At 41.8% G+C, this 19,200-nt stretch overlaps 1 long non-coding RNA gene across 1 annotated transcript in view; it reads left to right on the forward strand.

Moving 5' to 3' along the window:
- Nucleotides 1–377: 377 nt before the first annotated feature.
- LOC107130413 (uncharacterized) overlaps nt 378–19,200 on the forward strand; it is an 81,670-nt gene continuing 62,847 nt past the window's right edge. Inside the window, exons 1-2 of the long non-coding RNA XR_010588477.1 lie at nt 378–5,148; nt 8,016–8,183. This is a non-coding gene — a long non-coding RNA (uncharacterized lncRNA). The remainder of the gene's footprint in view (nt 5,149–8,015; nt 8,184–19,200) is intronic.

Genomic DNA, 19,200 nt, shown 5'->3' on the forward strand with positions numbered 1-19,200 from the left:
GGTGATGTTTACTTTGATCACTTTATCGAGATAGTGTTTGTCAGGTTTCTGCACTATAAAGTGACTATTTTTCCCTTTGTAATTAATAAGTACCTTTTAGGGAGATACTTCGACACTATGGAAATATCCCGTTTCTAATACCGTTAATTTTAGCATCCACTGATGGTTCCCTGCAACAGTTATTAGCGATGATATTTGCTTAGTAGTGATTATTTCCATCATTCCTTCCACATTTATTAATTTGAAATGCTAATTTATTTTTTATCGATTTGGACTTATGAGCATAATCTATTAGTATCATTATGTATATTATTGCTCAAAGTGTTTCCACCTTAGCCATTAGGAGCTCCCTCTAGTTAGCTCCTATATCCTTTTTTAGCTACCCCTGTCATTTTTTGAGCCCTCCTTTCTGGCATCAGAAGCTGTCCCAGGCTCATCTATATTTGCTGTTCTAAAGCTGAAATCAACTGTTTCTCCAAGGAGCTTTGGTTCCTTATATTAGAGACTGGTATTTAGAAACCAAGATCCTAGAGCTAGGTGTGCTCACTGCTTCTCAGAAGACAGAGCTTGGAAATGTATGTATGTGTATTAACCCATGTATGCACACATACATAGTTCTTTTGGTTTTTCTTTTTATAATAGATAGTCAAAATACTTACAGTCGCTCTTTCCATCTCACCGTCTTCATTTGTCTTATTATTCATCTGCAGTACAATTAAGTTCACTGGTTGCTGTTTATTCCATTTTGGGTTGTCCCCCTCACATCCTGGTTTATTTTAATCGTTTATTTATTTTGGGGGTATATAAAACATATGATTTTAGGAGTCAGAATTATTTTAAAAGATACACTTAGAAGGGTTTTACTCCCCCTTTATGACTATTACCCTGTTTCTTTTTCCTATTCCCTTCTGTCCTGTTCCCACTTACTCTTAACCAGTCTCATTAATTTATGATTTATCCTTTTTTTTTTTTTTTTGAGATGGAATCTCACTGTTGTTGCAAAGGCTGAAGTGGAATGGCATGATCTTGGCTCACTGAAACCTCTGCCTCCCAGGTTCAAGTGATTCTCCTACCTTAGCCTCCTGAGTAGATGGAATTACAGGCACCTACCACCAGGCCCAGCTAATTTTTTGTATTTTTAAAACACAAAACCTTTTTGGTAGAGATGGGGTTTCACTGTGTTGACCAGGCTTGTCTCGAATGCCTGACCTTGTGATCCGCCTGCCTCGGCCTCCCAAAGTGCTGGGATTACAGGCGTGAGCCACCGCACCTGGCCAGTTGATTCTTTTGTACAAATGAATATACCTATGAAAGAAAAAATACGTATATATTTAGATTCCTTTCTGTTTTGCATGAAAGGTAGCATACTGTAGATACTATTTCATATTTTACATTTTAAATTTAATGTGTCCTGGAAATCACTCAATATAAGTTCATAGAGATCTTCATTCTTCTTTATAGCTGCATAGTATTCCACTGTGTTGGATGCATTATCGTTTATTCAAACGCTCTTCTATGTATGAATATTGAGCATCTAGGTCGCTTCCAACATTTTGTAATTACAGTGCTGTAACGGATAACCTTGTGCATATTAATTTTGTATTGTTGGAGGTTGAACTTCAGAGTAGATTCCGAGAAGTAGAATTGCCGGGACAAAAGCTAAATGCATCCATGATTTTACTAAGAGTTGTTAAATTTCCTTCCAGGAGGGCTGTACCAATCTTCATTCTCACCAGCAATGTTCAAGAATATTCTCTCACAGCCTTGACAACAGAATGTATTGTCATACTTTTTAATTTTGCCAATCTGATAAATAAGAAATGGTATCTCAGTGTTGTTTTAATGTCCATTTTTCTTTTTTTTTTTTTAATTTTTGTGACAGAGTCTTATTCTGTTGCCCAGGCTGGAGTGCAGTGGCATGATGCAGCTTTGAACTCCTAGACTCATGTGATCCCCTACCTCAGCCTCCCAAATAGTTGGGACTACAGGTGTGCACCACCACACTCTGCTAATTTAATTTTTTTTCTGTAAACATAGGGTCTTGCTATGTTGCCCAGGCTGGTCTCAAACTCCTGGGCTCATGCAATCCTCTTCCCTCAACCTTCCAAAAGACTGTGATTACAAGTGTTAGCTACTATGCCTGGCTGCATTTTTATAACTATAAGATTTTTTTCATATATTTAAGGGCCATTTTGTATATTTCATTTTATATATTTTTGGTTCAGTTGTCTGTTGATATTGGGTTTTTGGTCCTTTCTCCCTATTCAAAATCTCTTTACATATTAGGGATATGTCTGTTGCAAATATTTTCTCCTAGTTGTCTTTTGACTTTGTTTATGGTGATGATGGTGTTGCTGTTTTACCATGTGTTATATTTCATTTTTGTGTGGTCAAATTATCTTTTATTGCCTCTATTTTAAGTCTCTACACTGAGAACAGAGAGTAATTTACTCATGGTTTCTTCTAGTAATTGTATAATTTTATTTTTTGTACTTAGGTCTCTGATACATTTGGAATTTATTCTTTTGTATGGCATGAAATGCGGATCTAATTTTATTTTATTTTTTTCCAACTGTCTACCCAGTTGTCCTGGCACCATTTATTAAAAAGTACATCTTTGCCCCAGTGGCTTGAGATGCCACTTTCGTCACATGCTAAATTGGACAGAATCACCTGTTAAGTCCCTTTTTGATATTTTTACTTTGTCATGGTGTGATTTGTCTTTTGCTATCTATTCATTGCCTATGGCGACAAATGTTTGTTCTTCTGAAAGAATAGTTAATTATTGCAGCAATAATCTTGAAAGCTAAAGCAATTTACCGTCTGGCTATGCGTTTATAAAATGTTGTTACCCAAATTGAACCCACAGCTCTGAGATATTATTCCTTCTGTCTAAATGTTATCAGTGTCTGTTCTATTGTAAAATCATTAGGCTCAAATGAAGCTTTTTAAAATTAGTCTCAGTGCTACTTTGGAACCATTGTACTGAAACCTTGGAGAATGGTCTTATGAGAACTGGCTTTATTCATGTTTATTGTCTTTGACTCCTGGACTTGTTTCCTTCATTCAGCTGCTGGATCTAGGTAGACAAATTGTTATACCAGACTTTTGTCAGAGTAGATTCATTAGAATAATAAGGTAATTTAACTTTCATGTGCACCTGTATCTGGAGTACAAAGTTGCCTGGCAACAATGATGTCCTCATTAAAATTCAGAAAACCTCAAACAAAGTCCAGCCATTATTCTTCTAGAATGAATTTACATGTGAAGGAACGCCATGTTACAGAATCCTCCTGTTTTCAGAAGAAATAATTAGTTATTTAGAGAAATAGATTAATAAAAGCAATGCAATATTGTACCCTTTCTCTATCTTATAAGGCCAGTCTTAAGTATTTGATTAGTGTCATAGAGCTGGCTTTGCTTGCAAAGCACCCCCATTTCTTGGGCTTCAAATGTCAGAGTATGTGGAAAGTGCCAGAGGAATTTTAATTCATTGCCTTTATTTTGTCTCTCTTTTAAAATACTTATCTCAAAGTGATGTAAGAAAGGTGCAGATAAAAATGAAGCCATGGCTTCTATTATGATTTTTTTCTTTGTAGTCATGTTATTCATACCTTTGCCCTGTAGAGGGAGCAAGAAGGTTATAGTTGTTAAGTAGTCATAATTCCTGAAGAAACTCAAATCTTACCTCCCTTACCTCCCCAACCCAGATGGAAATTTGTTTCAGCAGGTGGGGCTATTTCCTTGGAAATAGTATTATTTATTTCACTCCTCAAGCTCCCCACTCTGGTCCTTTTCCCCCATTAAGGTAGAGAGGCCTGTGAGTTCTTTTCTCCCAATTCCTACCAGCAACAAAAATGTTAAGAGAACATGGCCAAAAACTAAAGAGAACCAACCCTCCAGGTGGCTTCTGGGCTGAAAAGTTGGTATATCACAAGATCCTTCGTTGATAGAAAAGTCCAAGCTATTAGAAAATGCTGTTTCTCATTGGTCTCCTGCTTCACAGGAAGCTTTCTCCATGATGACTGGTCCCAAATAAATAATTATAACTTTCTCTGAAACAAAAGCCTGTACAATAATGATGACCTAATTTCAACATGTACATTTTCTCTCTCTTGTGGTTATTGCTAAATTCAAGATGGGTTTGTGGTGCCTGATTCTGGATCTTAAATGCTATGCTGAATCTGAGAGCTTGGCTTGAGCTAGGTTTGGGAGTGGTTGGGTTTTTTCTTCTTTGACCTGACGTGGGCTGGCCTATGGAGGCTTTCATCCCCCGTGCCTTCCATGCACAGACGGAACCTTCCTTCATACCGTACAGTGGGCTTGACATACCATCTGTATGCTGCCGATTCCCAAATTTTTATCCTCATCTCTGACCTCTCATCTGAGTGGTCTATTTCATATTACTGGGATATCTCATTGGAATTTCAAATTTAATAGGTTCAAAACAGAATCCCTGACTTTTCCCACTGCACACCAGTTTCTTCCCCAGGACTCCCCATTTCTGTAAAAATGGACAACCAGCTATTACTGACTTACGAGTCATTTTTGGTTCCTCAGCTTTCTTCACCCCTACCATCTAATCCATCAGCTAATTTTGTTAGTTTTACCTCCAAAATATTTCCTCATCCTGCCTTCTTTTACTTATCTCTCCTACTCTCTACTCCACTTCCAACAGGTATCAAGCTATGGTTATTTCTCACCCAGAACATTAGGATAGCTTAGGAGGTATAATGATGGCCATGGTTTGGAACAATTTCATGTGCTTTTCTATTTTTCCTGAATATATCTGCCTCTGAGATGAGATAAATGAGTGCAAACTGAAAGTAAGAGTTAAGATTTGGCTTCTGACAATCAAAAATGGGGTTCTGCAGAAAGACAGTAGGCTTAAAAACTAGTCCTTATAGGGAGAGAAAAGATTTTATAAATGTTTTTATTTTTTTATTTTCATTGCATGGAGTAGGCCTGGAAAATTAGACTGTGAATTTCTGCAATAACACATATTAATAGAATGTTTATTCACCATTAATGCTCAGTAATGAGGCAGCAGTTCAGAAGATGAGGGCTGTGATAATGAAGCGTGCACTCCAGCCTGAACAGATTTTTGGAGGAGGAAGACAGAGAGAAGGGGGTCAGAAGAGGTACATGGTGAGTTCAACACTCTGATCTTCCTTCTGGTCTCAACCCTGTAGAGTGGGAATTCTGTTAAATTCATAAAGGGAAACAGGGCAGAGAGGTTCCTTCCTTGCTTCCAGTCTGGGACACTGGGAAGAGATCACCTGGAAGCTCCTTGAGGGACCTTCTTGGCAAACCTGGAGGGTGACCACATGAAATAAATTCAGAGATGTGGTCAGGGAGAGTGATGGTCTAATTTGCATCCCCAATACTTCCTCTGTTCTCCCAAGACATGAATGCAGACCTAAGAGCTGACAAGGCCTACAAAGGCCTGTTGAGATAGGGGACTTACAGAGACTCAGAGGGGTTTGTAATGCCCGTGAGAGCTGAAATGAATGAGGCTGTCATACAAGGAGTCATTGGGTCCAACTGAGCTGAGAGGGAGCATAGACCAAGGTGCCTCCCAGCTGCAGCCTCAGCCATAGCCCCTAATGACACCACTGAGGGCTAATCACAAGGAGAACAAGGCACATTGCTGGGGAGCCAAAAGACCCTGCATGGTTTTAAGGACTTTTCCCTCAAAATCTTCAAGGTCATGTACACTTCTTTCTCCCCAGCACTATCCTGGGGGCCAGGGATGTTGCTGAAATCTAGAGACTAAGTATGTTTAGTGAAAGAGGCCGAGTTTTACCAAAAGAAAGATTTAAACTATTGTATTGATCTAAAGGTTATCCCCTGCTTTTTTGTTTTTCTATAGTGCATAGGAGCTAGTGAGCAAGAATAGATTAGATCTAGGGAAAGCAGAAGTGTAATTTCTCTGCACATGTGAGTTCTGGGGTGGCTTAATCACACCCCTGCTGCACTGGTTCCTTCCTGCCTCCACCCTTACCACTGCTATAGTACACACTCACACAGCAGGCAAAGTGGTCTTTAAAAGTGAGATCTGGTTCTGTCTCCTATCCCAACCTTCTAAAACACTTCCTGTTGGGCACAGAATTAAATAGCAGCACCTCACTATGGCATGGTAGGCCCCACATGATCTGGGTCCTATCTTCTGTCTGTCACACCTTATAGCTTGTCTAAGAAGCTCCAGCACAGTGGCCCCTCTACTCCTTGAACAGGCTATGCTATTTCCCATTGCAAGCTTTTGCACTTGGTGATTATGCTGATGCCTTCCATTTGCCTTTCTATACCCAGTCTTCAGTCTTTCTCATCTTGTTCTGTGTGCCAGTAGGCTGATGGTGTGAATTGCATCGATGAACACTCTTGCTTCCTGACTTCCTGTTGGAATTGGCCAGTGGGAAGCACTACCAGGAGATCAGAGAGAGAGTGAGGAGGAGATATTTATTCAGGGTATTTACCACCGCACGCCTGCTCCTTCCTTGCTGGCTAGTCACCTGAGGACGATTGCATCCCTTTACCAAAGGCCAGAGCTCCTATCAGGGGTCCTCTCCATGTTTTGGTAGCCATTCCTCCCTTTGTCCCTGCAGGCCACGGGTGCTCATGGTTCCCCCCACTTTTGGTAGCCCTGGGTTTGGTAGCCCTCGGTAGCTAGTTTCATTAAGCTCTGCCTGCATATTTGCACATAGTCCCTTTTGAGTGTCTCCTGCTTCGTATTAGGCCTCAGCTGTCACATTGCTCCTTCTGTAGGCTCTCTGCATCCTGGTTCTTTCTCTTCCTTGAGCTCAGCTCAGATGTTACCTTCTGAGGCAGGAGTAAAGAGAGGGAAGAAAGGGCCCCCCCGACTCCTCCTCATCTCCCTGCCCACTCCCATGTCCGGCTTCACGCTTTTCATTGTGGTAGGAATACTTAATGTGAAACCTACCCTCTTAACAAGTTTTTAACTGTGCAACACAGTATTGTTTATGATAGGCACAATACTGTACCACAGATCTCCAGAACTTTCTTATCTCATGTAACTGAAACTTTATACCTGTTGAATAGCAACTCCCTATCCCATCCTTCCCTCCCCACAGACCCTGGGAACCACCATTCTACCCTCTGCTTCTATGTGTTTGACTATTCTGGATACTTTATATAAATAGTGGAATTATGCAATGTTTGTCCTGTGACTCTGGCCTTTACCCTTTTTTTTCTTTTTCTTTTTCTTTTTGTTTTTTCGAGATGGAGTCTTGCTCTGTCTCCCAGGCTGGAATGCAGTGACGTGATCTCGGCTCACTGCAACGTCCGCCTCCCAGGTTCAAGTGATTCTCCCTCCTCAGCCTCCTGAGTAGCTGGGACTACAGGCGCATGCCACCGTGCCTGGCTAATATTTTTTGTATTTTTAGTAGAGACGAGGTTTCACCATATTGGCCAGGCTGGTCTCAAAATCCTGACCTTGTGATCCGCCCGCCTTGGCCTCCCAAAGTGTTGGGATTACAGGTGTGAGCCACTGCGCCCGGCCCCTTCACTCTTTTTAACAACATATTTTTAATTTCTTTCGTTGAAATCATGATAATTTGACACTTTTTTTGCCATTGTTTTTTACTTGTCTCTTTTATCTGGACTGTAAGCCAACAATGGAAGGAAACTTGTGTGTTTCACTCACTGCTGTGTCCCCAGTGCCTAGAACAGGGCTTGTACATAGGAAGCAGGAAATAAACTTTTTTTAAAAAGAAATGAATGGGGAGCTGATTTTTCATGCCCTTGAGAAGCCAAGATCTCGAGGCAGGCATATGAGGGGGTGTCAAAAGCAGGTCGGGAGGTCGTCTCACTTGTACTTTCATTGCCTCAAGGTGCCAACACTGCTTCTCAGGTACCGTTTGTTAACTGAACCACCAATGCTTAGGAAGTAGAAAGGAAGAAATGAAATAATTGTGTTTCAGATTGAGCCCTTTTTCTGGAAACATGGAAGAGTGTTCCATACCATGCAGTCTGTCTGTCACTTTTACCTATTTCAGGTGTGTCCAGTCTCAGCTGGGAATGGAAGATGCTTTGCATATCTTTAAAATCTTCAGGCCCTAGAGTTGGCGATAGTGCAGAAAGAATACCACAGAACTTTTATGCCAGAAAATGGCAGGTGCTCCGAGGGCTATGTTGGAATGCTTGGACTGCATACAAATACCAAGGTGAGTGCCTAGCAGAGTGGTTCTCAACATTAGCCCTAAGTCATAAACTCCTCCAAGGGTTGTTTTCAGGAATCTGTACTTTTAAAAGTTTTAGCGATGCCTCTGGGGCCGGGATGAGGGCCACTGGTCTGACATAAAGAGGATGGGTTCTGCTTAGTTCCATAAATTCAGGGAGCTAATTATGTTGTTTTAAATTTCTTGAACCATTAGCACAGGGCTGATGAGCCAAACACCTTTTATGTTTGAATCAATAGATGTTTCTTCCCATGTCTTTGGGAGTATTTCTCAGTAGCAGTTGGGGTCTTGAAAAGTTGGCATTTGAAGGCTAGTGTTGTTTTTTGTTTATAAAATAAGAAATGGAGATTTGGAAAGCAATTTAGCAATCTTATTTGGCCACAGTGGCATTGAGACCACTGTCTTTCTCCCTTTAAGCCTCATTATAACTCAAGAGTCCATTGCATAAAGCTCTTTTTGTTGTAAAATGAGACCCCCCCATCAGGATCCTATAGACAGTTTCGTTTCCTCTTGTTGCTTTCAGTACCCCCATACTGTATTTCTGTAAACGGTAACCTTATCAGTGAGTTTGGCATTGCTGGGTAGCCATTGCTGTCTTCAGGAGCCTTCTTCAGCTCATTTCTTTTTTGTTTGTTGCTCATAGAATAGCAGGCATCTGTGCACCAAGCTGATGTATTCATTGGTCCATGTAATTTTTAGTCCTTGTATGCACATTTAGGTTGTACAGATTTACAGTAATATTACTGCTAGAATTCTATTATATATCTCTTCCATTTATATTATGCCATGAGTTTTTTTTTGAAGACAGGGTCTTACTTTGTTGCCCAGACTGGAATGCAGTGGGATGATGATGGCTCACTGCAGCCTTGACCCTCCCAGGCTCAAGCAATCCTCCCACCCCAGCCCCCAAGTAAGCTAGAAGTACAGGTGTGCACCACCACGCCCAGCTAATTTTTAAAATTTTTTATAGAAACAGGGTCTCACTGTGTTGCCCAGGCTGGTATTAAACTGCTGGGCTCAAGCAGTCGTCTTACTTCAGCCCCCCAAAGTGCTAGGGTTACAGATGTGAGCCACTGCTCCTAGCCCGAGTATTTTTCAGATCAACTTTATTGAGTATAATTTAAATATAATATTAATAAACTAGTGCAAATGATTGTACAAGTGGTTGAGTTTTTACAAATGCATTCATCTTGTAACTACTAACCAAAATCAAGATACCAAATACTTTTATTACCCCAGAAAGTTCCCTCATACCCTACTATGGTTAATCTCTCCTTCAATTTTTGGCCCCAGGCAACCACTGATCTGCTTTCTGTCACTACAGATAAGTTTGCATTTTCTAGTATGTCACACAAATGACATCAGACATAGTTATGATTTTGTATCTCAATTTTTTTGCTCAGCATATTTTCAGATATAAATAATTTTCATTTAGCTCATCTCTTTTTTCCATACCTAATCTTTCTACTATTATCATAGCTGCTTTTTTTTTTTTTTAGAGACAGAGTCTTGCTCTGTCACCTAGGCTGGAGTACAGTGACATGATCTCAGCTCACTGCACCCTCCGCTCCCCAGGTTCAACCAATTCTACTGCCTCAGCCTCCTGAGTAGCTGGGATTATAGGCACATGCCAGCATTCCCAGCTGATTTTTTGTATTTTTAGTAGAGATGGGGTTTTGCCACTTTGGCCAGGCTAGTCTTGAACTCCTGACCTCAGGTAATCCGCCCGCCTTGGCCTCCCAAAGTGCTGGGATTACAGGCGTGAGCCACTGTGCCCAGCCACCACTACTGCTTTCTTAAATCAGATAACTTAAGCTTGGTATGTGTATTTCCAACCTTCTATCAGTATTCCTACAAACATACACATACAAGGGAGCCTAGGTGATTTGGTCTGTAAAGGTCATCCTTACAAGATACAAAATAAGGTATCAAAGGGAGGGCAGAGAATGGATTTGGAGGGGCAAAGGGAAAATAATCAGCAGAGGTAGGTAGGTATTTCTGTTTAACAGATGAGAAAATTGGAAAACTCTGAAGGATCCTACAGTTAGTCAATGGCAAACCAGCATTCCAGCACAACTCTTCTGACTCCAAATCCCATCTCTCATTTCCCTCCAAGAGGGTCTGTTGCTCCATAAAATTTGGAAGGCCATGAGGGCAAAGAAATTTAGGACCTGGAGAAAAGATAATGTTAGTGATGAGGATAATGATGATGATGATGGTGCTGATGGTGATCTTTATGATGATGATGATGGAGGCAATGATGATGATAGTGATGATGAAGATGGTGATGATGGCAGTGATTATGATAGAGATTGTGATGGTGGTACTTTAAAGCAGCAATCCCCAACCTTTTTGGTACTAGGAACCAGTTTTATAGAAGACAGTCTTTCCATGAACCAGTGTTGGGGATGGTTTTGGGGTGATTCAAGTGCATTACATTTATTGTGTACTTTATTTCTATTATTATTACGTTGTAATATATGATCAAGTAATTATACACCTCACCATAACGTAGAATCAGTGGGAGCTCTGAGCTTGTTTTCCTGCCACTAGATGGTCCCATCTGGGAATGATGGGAGATAGTGACACCCAAAGTGTGTTGCTTATGTCCAGTCTACTCCATAATCTTGTTTGGGTTGCTGTCACTGCAGAAAACCCTGCTTCACAATGATAGAAAGCTGGAAATGGAAGCAGGATTTTCAGTGCTTTTAAGGCAGTCTCAGGACATTCCACCTTGACTTTAATCAAAAACATAGGGAGATTTGAAGTTGTCTCAAACGTGCTTTTAAGGCCACCACATGCAGTTGTACACTTGAAGGACATCGACTCATTTGCTGCTATAAAGTCTGCCACCAGATGCAGCTTAATTGTCACTTGCCACTCACTGACTTGATATGAGTCTTCAAGCAGTTGATTTATTATGGTCTCTGTGCAGTCAAACCTCTCTGCCAATGTTGATCTGTATTTGCAGCCACTGCACAGCGCTAGCATCACCACCTTAGGTTATCAGGCATTTGATTCTTCTAAGCAGCGTGCAACCTGGATCCCTCACATGCGCAGTTGACAATAGGGTTCATGCTTCTATGAGAATCTAGTGTCGCCGCTGATCTGACAGGAGGCTGGAGCTCAGGTGGTAATATGAGTAATGGGGAGTGACTGTAAATACAGATGAAGCCTCGCTGGCTTGTCACTCATTTCCTGCTGTGTAGCTTGGTTTCCAACAGGACCAGTACTGGTCCGTGACCTGGGAGTTGGGGACCCCTGCTTTAAAGAACACCCAGACCCAGGGAAAGCTGAAGGTAACAGAAAATAAAAACCCCCCTTTCCACAGTGCTTTCACCTGTTTTTTTCTCATTTCATCCTTACTACAATCCTGTGTGATGTGTATTATGGTCATTCCCATTTTAGAGAACTTGAATCCAAAGCAGTTTTTCAACTATCAGCAAGAGAAGCAGGTGATAAACATTTAATCTGCTTTTTATATTCCTAGTATTTGTAAAAATCAGTTCCAAGTATTTTAATGGCATGTTAGGCTTTCAATAAATTTGGTAAAAATCATCAATTTTTCATGCTTAAAAGCAAATTTTGTTCATGCCAAGTTACTGCTAAACTGTTGAGAAGGAATGAATTGAAATATATTAACTTAGAGGGATTTCAGTTTTATTGTCACTATCATCCTTAGATGGGGAGATGAAGATGCAGATAAAGGCATATAGTAGGTCCCATTTTGATTAAATATATGTTAAACATTCCTTCTTAAGCTATGGTGACCAGCAGGTAGGAAGAGAGAAAGAAGTCAGGGGTTTCTTCCCCCACCTCTGACCGCTTCCCTCCTTGCTTGGCTGGGGGTTAGGCAGATGGACACAGATCCTGCTGGCAGCCCCTCTCCCACAGCCATGTCCCTAATGGCCCTGACAAGATTCCCATAATATCATCCCTTCTTCTTGCCCCTTAGACTTAGGGGCAATAATTGTTTCCTGCCATTCCTGGTTGCTGGTTGTTTTACCATTCCCTTTACCCTGCTCATTACTAAGCTGATGTTGCTCAGCTCCTCACCACCCTTTTTTATGCCCTGATTTTTGGTACTGGGCTGTGATGTTCCAAAAGACATCCCTCTTTGTCAGCAGCTCTCTGTCAGTTCTGCCAATACAGGGTGCTGCAGGGAGCCTGCAAGACTGGAGGGAGGAGCAGGGACCCATTCCTCCTTTGCTTGCGCTTCCTCTTAGAGTCTGCTCAGCAGCCATCCTTCCCACAGCAGCCTTGGGATGCAGCCTTCTGTGTTTTTCTGGCACTCTCACGGCCGTGCTTGTGCTTGCTCTCAAGCACCTGTAACAACCAGGCAGCCCCTCTTCAGAGGCCTCCGGCCCAGATCTGCCGCCCTGCTCCGAGCTTCTGGGTGACAACACTGAGCTCTTCCCTTTGTTCCCTGGCCCAAGTGGTGCTAGCCTATCCTTCACAGTTGCTTTTCTGTGTTACCTTTATGATTCCTTTCACATATTCAGATCTCCAACCCCTTTCTTTTTTTCTTTTTGTTGTGAAAAACATAAAATTTACCATCTTAAACTTTTTAAGTGCGCAGTTCAGTGGTGTTAAGTAGCTTCACATTGTTGTGCCTCTAATCTCCAGAACTTTTTCATGTTACAAAACTGAAACTCTCTACCCTTGAAATATCTCCCCATTTCCCATCCCCCAGCCCCTGATGACCACCATTCTACTCTCTGTCTCTATGAATTGACTACTTTAGATACTTCATACAAAGATCTCCAATCCTTTATTTAGGTGTTGAATTTAATTGCCTTATTAAAATAATCGGCACAGTTTTTGTTTTCCTGATTGGACTCTGACTGATCCATCTCTGTAAATAGTCCCTTCTTTAAACAATTTTCAATTAAACTCTTTGAATGTGCCGTCGAATCCCTGCTGGGACCACAGCTGATACACTACGGAATTAGTGGGGAGGTCAAATGAAGATTAGGTTAAAATAATAAAGATAAAAAACCCTTTTAACTAAAAAGCACTATATATTATAATTCATAGTAGTAATAATTTAAATGAGGCCACATGAGCTTCCCCTGCCGGGCCTTGAAACACTGCCATCCAGAGAAGAAGAAGAATAAACACAAGAAAGTGGCTGCAATGCCAGAGTTTCAACAGATCCTTTGTGGCTCTAGAACTGGAACTCTGTCCCCTTTTCTAAGAGAAGATATGGGAAATCGGATAAAAATCTTCATATTCGTATTCACAAGTTAATGTGGGAAAGAAGCCAGGATTTCTGTGTCCTTAAGTGATACGGAGACTCTGGCTCCACCAAGACAAGGCTCCGATCCCAGATGTCCGTCCCCAGCGATTCAGTGACACTTCAACATCCTGACTTCAAATGAAAAATCGGGTTGCTTTTCGAGAGTAGTAAAAGACTGGAAACTCCCTGACCACTCGCCAACTCACAAATGCCAGAAACTCTGTAGCCATATCCCTGGCCAGAGATTTTTCTGGCAGAGTGGGGTCCCCTGACCTCTTTAAGAGGAGCAGTCCTTTCTGAGGGCTCAGAAGGCAATCTGAGGCCCCAGCGTCTTGGCCAGGAGCTGTGAAGAGATGAGTGGAGCACAGGGCAGGGTATGCAGGGAGCGGGGGGTATCATGAGCGGGCCCCTCAGGGAGGGCCGTGGATTATTCAAAAGTGCCCTGGCCAGCTGTGCATTCTGGAGGATATTCACCGTCAACCCTGCCAGGAAGGAAGGCCTCACAAAACACTGGGTCTGAGGGAAGGATCAAGGAATTTCTTTTTCAGATATTAATTAAGAAAACCTCAACACCAAGGGCGGCTATTGCTTCCTCCTGAAACTATTTGACTAGCTTGGTCTCTTTGTACTTGGGTGGCTCTAACCATGAGAAAAAGCTCATCTGTGTGAGTTTCATGACTCAATATTATGGGGTGCAGACGTGAGCTACTCCTCTAATGTCCAGGAACTGTATCAATCCCAAGAAATGACTTGCAATATCCTGCATGTGTGTGTGTGTTGTTGGGGAGGGATCTGGAACAATTTTCTGGGGCCTGTAAATGTAAAAATGTAATCTGATTGACAAGATGAAGTGCTCCTCCCTGCCTCTTCCCCCATCCCAGAATTGAGAACAACTCTAGATTATGAGGCAGGGTAGGCCAGGGCTATGACTTTCCTCCTGGAATACCCGACAGTACCCTGCCTGGCAAGCTTTGCGTACAGTCTTTATAGGAGTACTTACTAAATTGAACGTATATAAGCAGGCTTCAACTTTTAGGAATCCACAATACATTCCTCCCATCCAGAAGGTTAGCTTGTGATGAGAGATTCTTTTGGGGATCTCAGTAACAGTTTCTTCTGTTTGTGGGACAGCTCTTCCCAAAGGGGTCTTAAAATCAGGGAACAGGCCGGGTGTGGTGGCTCACGCCTGTAATCCCAGCACTTTGGGAGGCCGAGGTGGGCGGATCATGAGGTCAGGAGATCGAGACCATCCTGGCTAACACGGTGAAACCCCGTCTCTACTAAAAATACAAAAACATTAGCCGGGTGTGGTGGTGGGCACCGGTAGCCCCAACTGCTCAGGAGGCTGAGGCAGGAGAATGGCGGGAACCCGGGAGGCGGAGCTTGCAGTGAGCTGAGATCCCCCGGCTGCACTCCAGCCTGGGCAACAGAGAGAGACTCCGTCTCAAACAAACAAACAAAAAACAGAGAATAAGAAACACAAGTTTGGGAGGCTAAGTGCTAGTATTGGTTTTCCCACCAACTCTTTTTTGTCCTAGTTACATCATCCACAAATTCATAGTCTCTCCCCCTCTCTACTACTCAATAAAGTTATTATGGGGAATTATGATAAAAAATTAGAGGAAGGAAATTTATCGTAAACTCAAAGTTGTGGTATTAGTATAGATAAATGAAATAGGAGTTGGTCATTTGGTTCCCCTTCCAGGTTATTAGAGGAGAAAAAGAGACAGATTGAGGGAGAAAAAAGAGATGTAGCAGGATATTGTCATTAAGATCATAGCAAAGTAACATGACATACTGTTGGTGAGTAGTTAAGAAGGATAGCTCTGAGTCCCTCACTTTAAGACACGTAATAGAAAGGAGTCAGAAAGTTGCAGGAAGTGAAAGAACTATTCATTTCATCATTATCCTATTCTTAGTTGGAATTCTTTTCCTTTTCATTTTAGTTATAACCACGGGTCGGCCAGAACATTAAGACAAGAGCACAGGGTTACTGTGTGGGAGCCCTATTTAACTTATTCTAGAATGCACATCTTCCACATCCCAACATCTCTGGGGATCAACGGATGACGTTGGTCAGGCTCTGTGGAGATACAGTTGTTAATAATGTCATGGCAGTTCACACTGTCATCATGTCAATTGAAGTAGATGCGCTGTTGATGCTATAGGTGTTGAAGTCAATTGCTGTTTAAAAGATCCTCAAAAACTTATACTATGATTTGACATTAAAATGAAAAATTACCTTATGTGCAAAAAGGCGTAGAAACAGAGCAGCAGGACTTTAATTTGATATTAGTGAAGCAGATACACATGGTTAGAGGAATGAACACAATAGTGCATAATTTTTGCAAAGTAACAACCAAACTGCTTTCTGGAGCCTACGAGAGGAAGAGCCATCCATCAAGTAGAAGAAACTGTTAGTGAGTTTCACAGAAGGATTGGCCATCACAAGCCCAGCCAAGTGACAGCAGAAACTGCTGGCACATCTTGGATGGATGAAAGAAACGTCAAAGCAATCAGAGGCTTGCATGACTCTGGAGAACTATAGTTAAAGCAGTGTGTCATGTTGTCTAAAGGATGGTGTTGCTCCTGGTGACTCATAAGATAAGGTGTGTCTTAGGATCAATGGAAAATGGTACAAATGTAAGCTTATAACATTCAGGGAGCCACTACCATTTTTAGAGGAAAAGGTAGACAGACCTAATGTGTTTTTAGCTGGTGGGCTTAGTCTTTTGAGAATCAGTACAGAGGTTGGCACATGACTGATCAGGGACTGTGAGAGTAGGAGCATCTTGTATACCTGTGGTGCTACTTGCCCTAATGACTCAGAACAAACAGGAGATAGGACAGGTCTCAAGAGTGTGGAGGAATAGGGCAAGTATCCAGAACCTGTCCTCCTCCTTCTAGACATGTGAATGTGAGATGGACAATGGATTTTTTTTAAAAAGGGTATGGTTCTTTATTTAAAGAAAGAATTTGCAGTTTTGGAATGCTTCTTATAAAACAGCAAAAACTAATCCTAGATTTTAAAAAAGTCTAGCAGTTTCAACACCCTACAACAAATATAAAATGTTTTAAAGTAAATTCAACTAGTAAATATTTGTCTCCAAGATTATACCTTTAAATTTACCAAGCATGATTATTTTATGAGTATATTAAATTCTGTATGATGAATTTTTAATGTCCCTAAAATAACAAAATTACTTCAGATTAATAAAAGCACCAGAAACAAATATTGCATATATCTATATTTCTGTCAAATTCCTATTAACAATCAAGACATGAGTAAAAAGAATATTTGCAAGTTTGTGTCCTCATCCATCCCATCCCATCCCCACCTTGGATTTCCTCAGGTGTGGATAAACAGTTCTAGATATTTCAGGTTTTCAATTCTTCAACATGTTTATGATCGTTCTTAATCTGGGCCTCATGGTCAGAGTTCCATGGATAGGCTCCAGGGAACCCGTGTTCCCTTGAAATTATATAAACAATAATTTATATAATTTATAAATTATATTAAAAAAATTTTGGTGGTGGGGGGGAGAGGTATTCTGGTTGTTATATATTTCCTAAAAGTGCCCATATCTTAAAGAATGAAAGCATCCATTAACCACTGTTGAGCATTTTGGATTTGTTGTGACTTGGCCCTTGGCCCCTCCTAGACAGACAATGGGAACTTTTAGCGAGTATTCTGCCTTAACAGGAGGCTGCATCTAGACCCAGCAACAAGGGAGAGGGAGATTCTTGAGCAACAAAACACCCGGGAAATGGCTTTGTGATTCCGTCTTGGTTTCAGGATTTGGCTGCTCCCTGCTCTTCCTCAAAATAAACAAAGAAAAGCCCCTGCATTCCTCTGCCACCCAGGTTCAATCTGGAACTTTAAACTTTTTTTTTTTTTTTTAAGTGACAGAAGCCAGGTCCCAATCCTTGAGTTTTCCTCTCCCTCTGGCAGGGTCAGAGATCTCCAGCCTGTGATATGGATAAGATTGGGGGAGGCTTCAGGGGCAGCTATCCAGGCCATTCGCCACTGGTGGTGACTGTTATACTCTAATTTGAAAATACCAAAAAAAAAAAAAGGTCAGGTTGAATGGAGTCTTACTGAGTTCCGTGGAATTCCTCTTCCTCATGGGCCTGGCATGCCTAAACTGATGGTCACCCTCTGAACATCATAGGCTGGGCCATGACTTCAGAGTCAAGATGTTTCAGAGTAGCAGGAATCAGTGCTGGAGATGTTTGTTAAAAAATCTCCAATCCTTGTTAAAAACAAGCATTTGTTTTTGGCAGAGAGCTTGTTAAAAACACAGATTCCTCAGAATCACCTCCAGAGATTCTGATTCAGTAGGTCTAGGGTGGAATCCTGGAATTGGCTTCTTTAGACCAACATCTCCAGGTGATTTTGAGAAAGGGACTGGAAAAGGTTTTGGTATTCCACATGTTGAGAGCCTGGATGAAGAGAAGGACATCTGGGCCCTCAAAGGTTCTGTCTTTCCTGTGTTTATTCTGTTGGGTCTGGGTCCTCTCCTTATCTTCTGGGAATGGCTTAAGAGGGAAGCCCTACCCTCCTGAAAGGGCACTGTGTGCGAGATGAAACATCTGAGCTAAAACCATGACTGAGAATTGTCTGTCGGGGCTGTGCTTTTCCAAGCCCCTGACCCCAGCAAGGCTGTGCTTTGATCTGAAGTAGAGAATGTCCAAAGGTGGAAGTTTCTGTGGGCTTCAGTCTTGGGGGAGGCAGAGTGGTATGGTGGAAGAGCACTAACCTGGGAGTCCTAAGTCATTCATTCATTCACTCAAATACTTGGCTGCTTACCGTGTGCTAAGTACTGTGTTAGGTGCTGGGATTCAAGGGTGAACAAGACACAGTGCATATGCCTTCACGGAACCTTCACACTAATGAGAGTGAAAGATAAAAAATGGTTCTAAAGTTTCTACAGGAGAGGGGATTGGGACTTCAGTCTGGTTTTAAGACAGAAAGGGAATGGCAAAGAGACTTGACTTAAAGGTGATCTTATATTGCAAAATGATTTGTCTCGTCTCACATTAACTGTTTATTTGGAGTGGATGATGTTGAGGAAGAGCTGATGGAGATTGTTGAGCGGTCAAAGATGCTCCCTCACCGCCCCCTCCTGCAGTCCTGTCACACACAGCATAACACCAAGCCACCCCTTGGTGCCACCATCAGAATAAACAAATCATTATTTAATTCATGTAATCAGTCAATTGATTAGTTAATGACAGTTGAAAGTGCTAAGAGGTACACAGCATAGTGGGAGCTCATCAAAGGACACCCAGTCCAGGGCAGGGCATGAGACAGAGATTTCTTAAACAAGTAACTTTTAAACAGAGACCGGATATAACTAGTAAGAATGGGCATGGAAGGTGGTGAGAGTGTCAAGGCCTGGCCAGGGCAACATAAAGGTGAACGTCACAGTGAGTTTAGAGAGAAGCAGCTTCAGATCCTACAGGGTCTTAGGGATTTTTTTCTTACCACTTGCTGCTTTGTGATCTTGAGGAAGTTTCCTAGTTTCCTCATCTGTAAAATGAGGGACAGGCCAGCTCAACAAGGTAGCAGCATGGATTAAAGCTGCTTTGTAGAATGTAGCTGTACAGAAACTGAATTACTGTGAGTGCTCAGTGTCTGCTAGCTCATATTTAATTCACCTAAAAATGATAGAATGAGCCCAGTTGAGATCCCCCTTGGCTTTTCAAAAAACCTCATGGTAAAGGGGAAGGAGGTGAGTCTGTCCTGGTCCTGATGGCTTT

The sequence above is a fragment of the Macaca fascicularis genome, chromosome 7 (assembly GCF_037993035.2).
Source record: "Macaca fascicularis isolate 582-1 chromosome 7, T2T-MFA8v1.1".
Taxonomy (NCBI): Eukaryota; Metazoa; Chordata; class Mammalia; order Primates; family Cercopithecidae; genus Macaca; species Macaca fascicularis.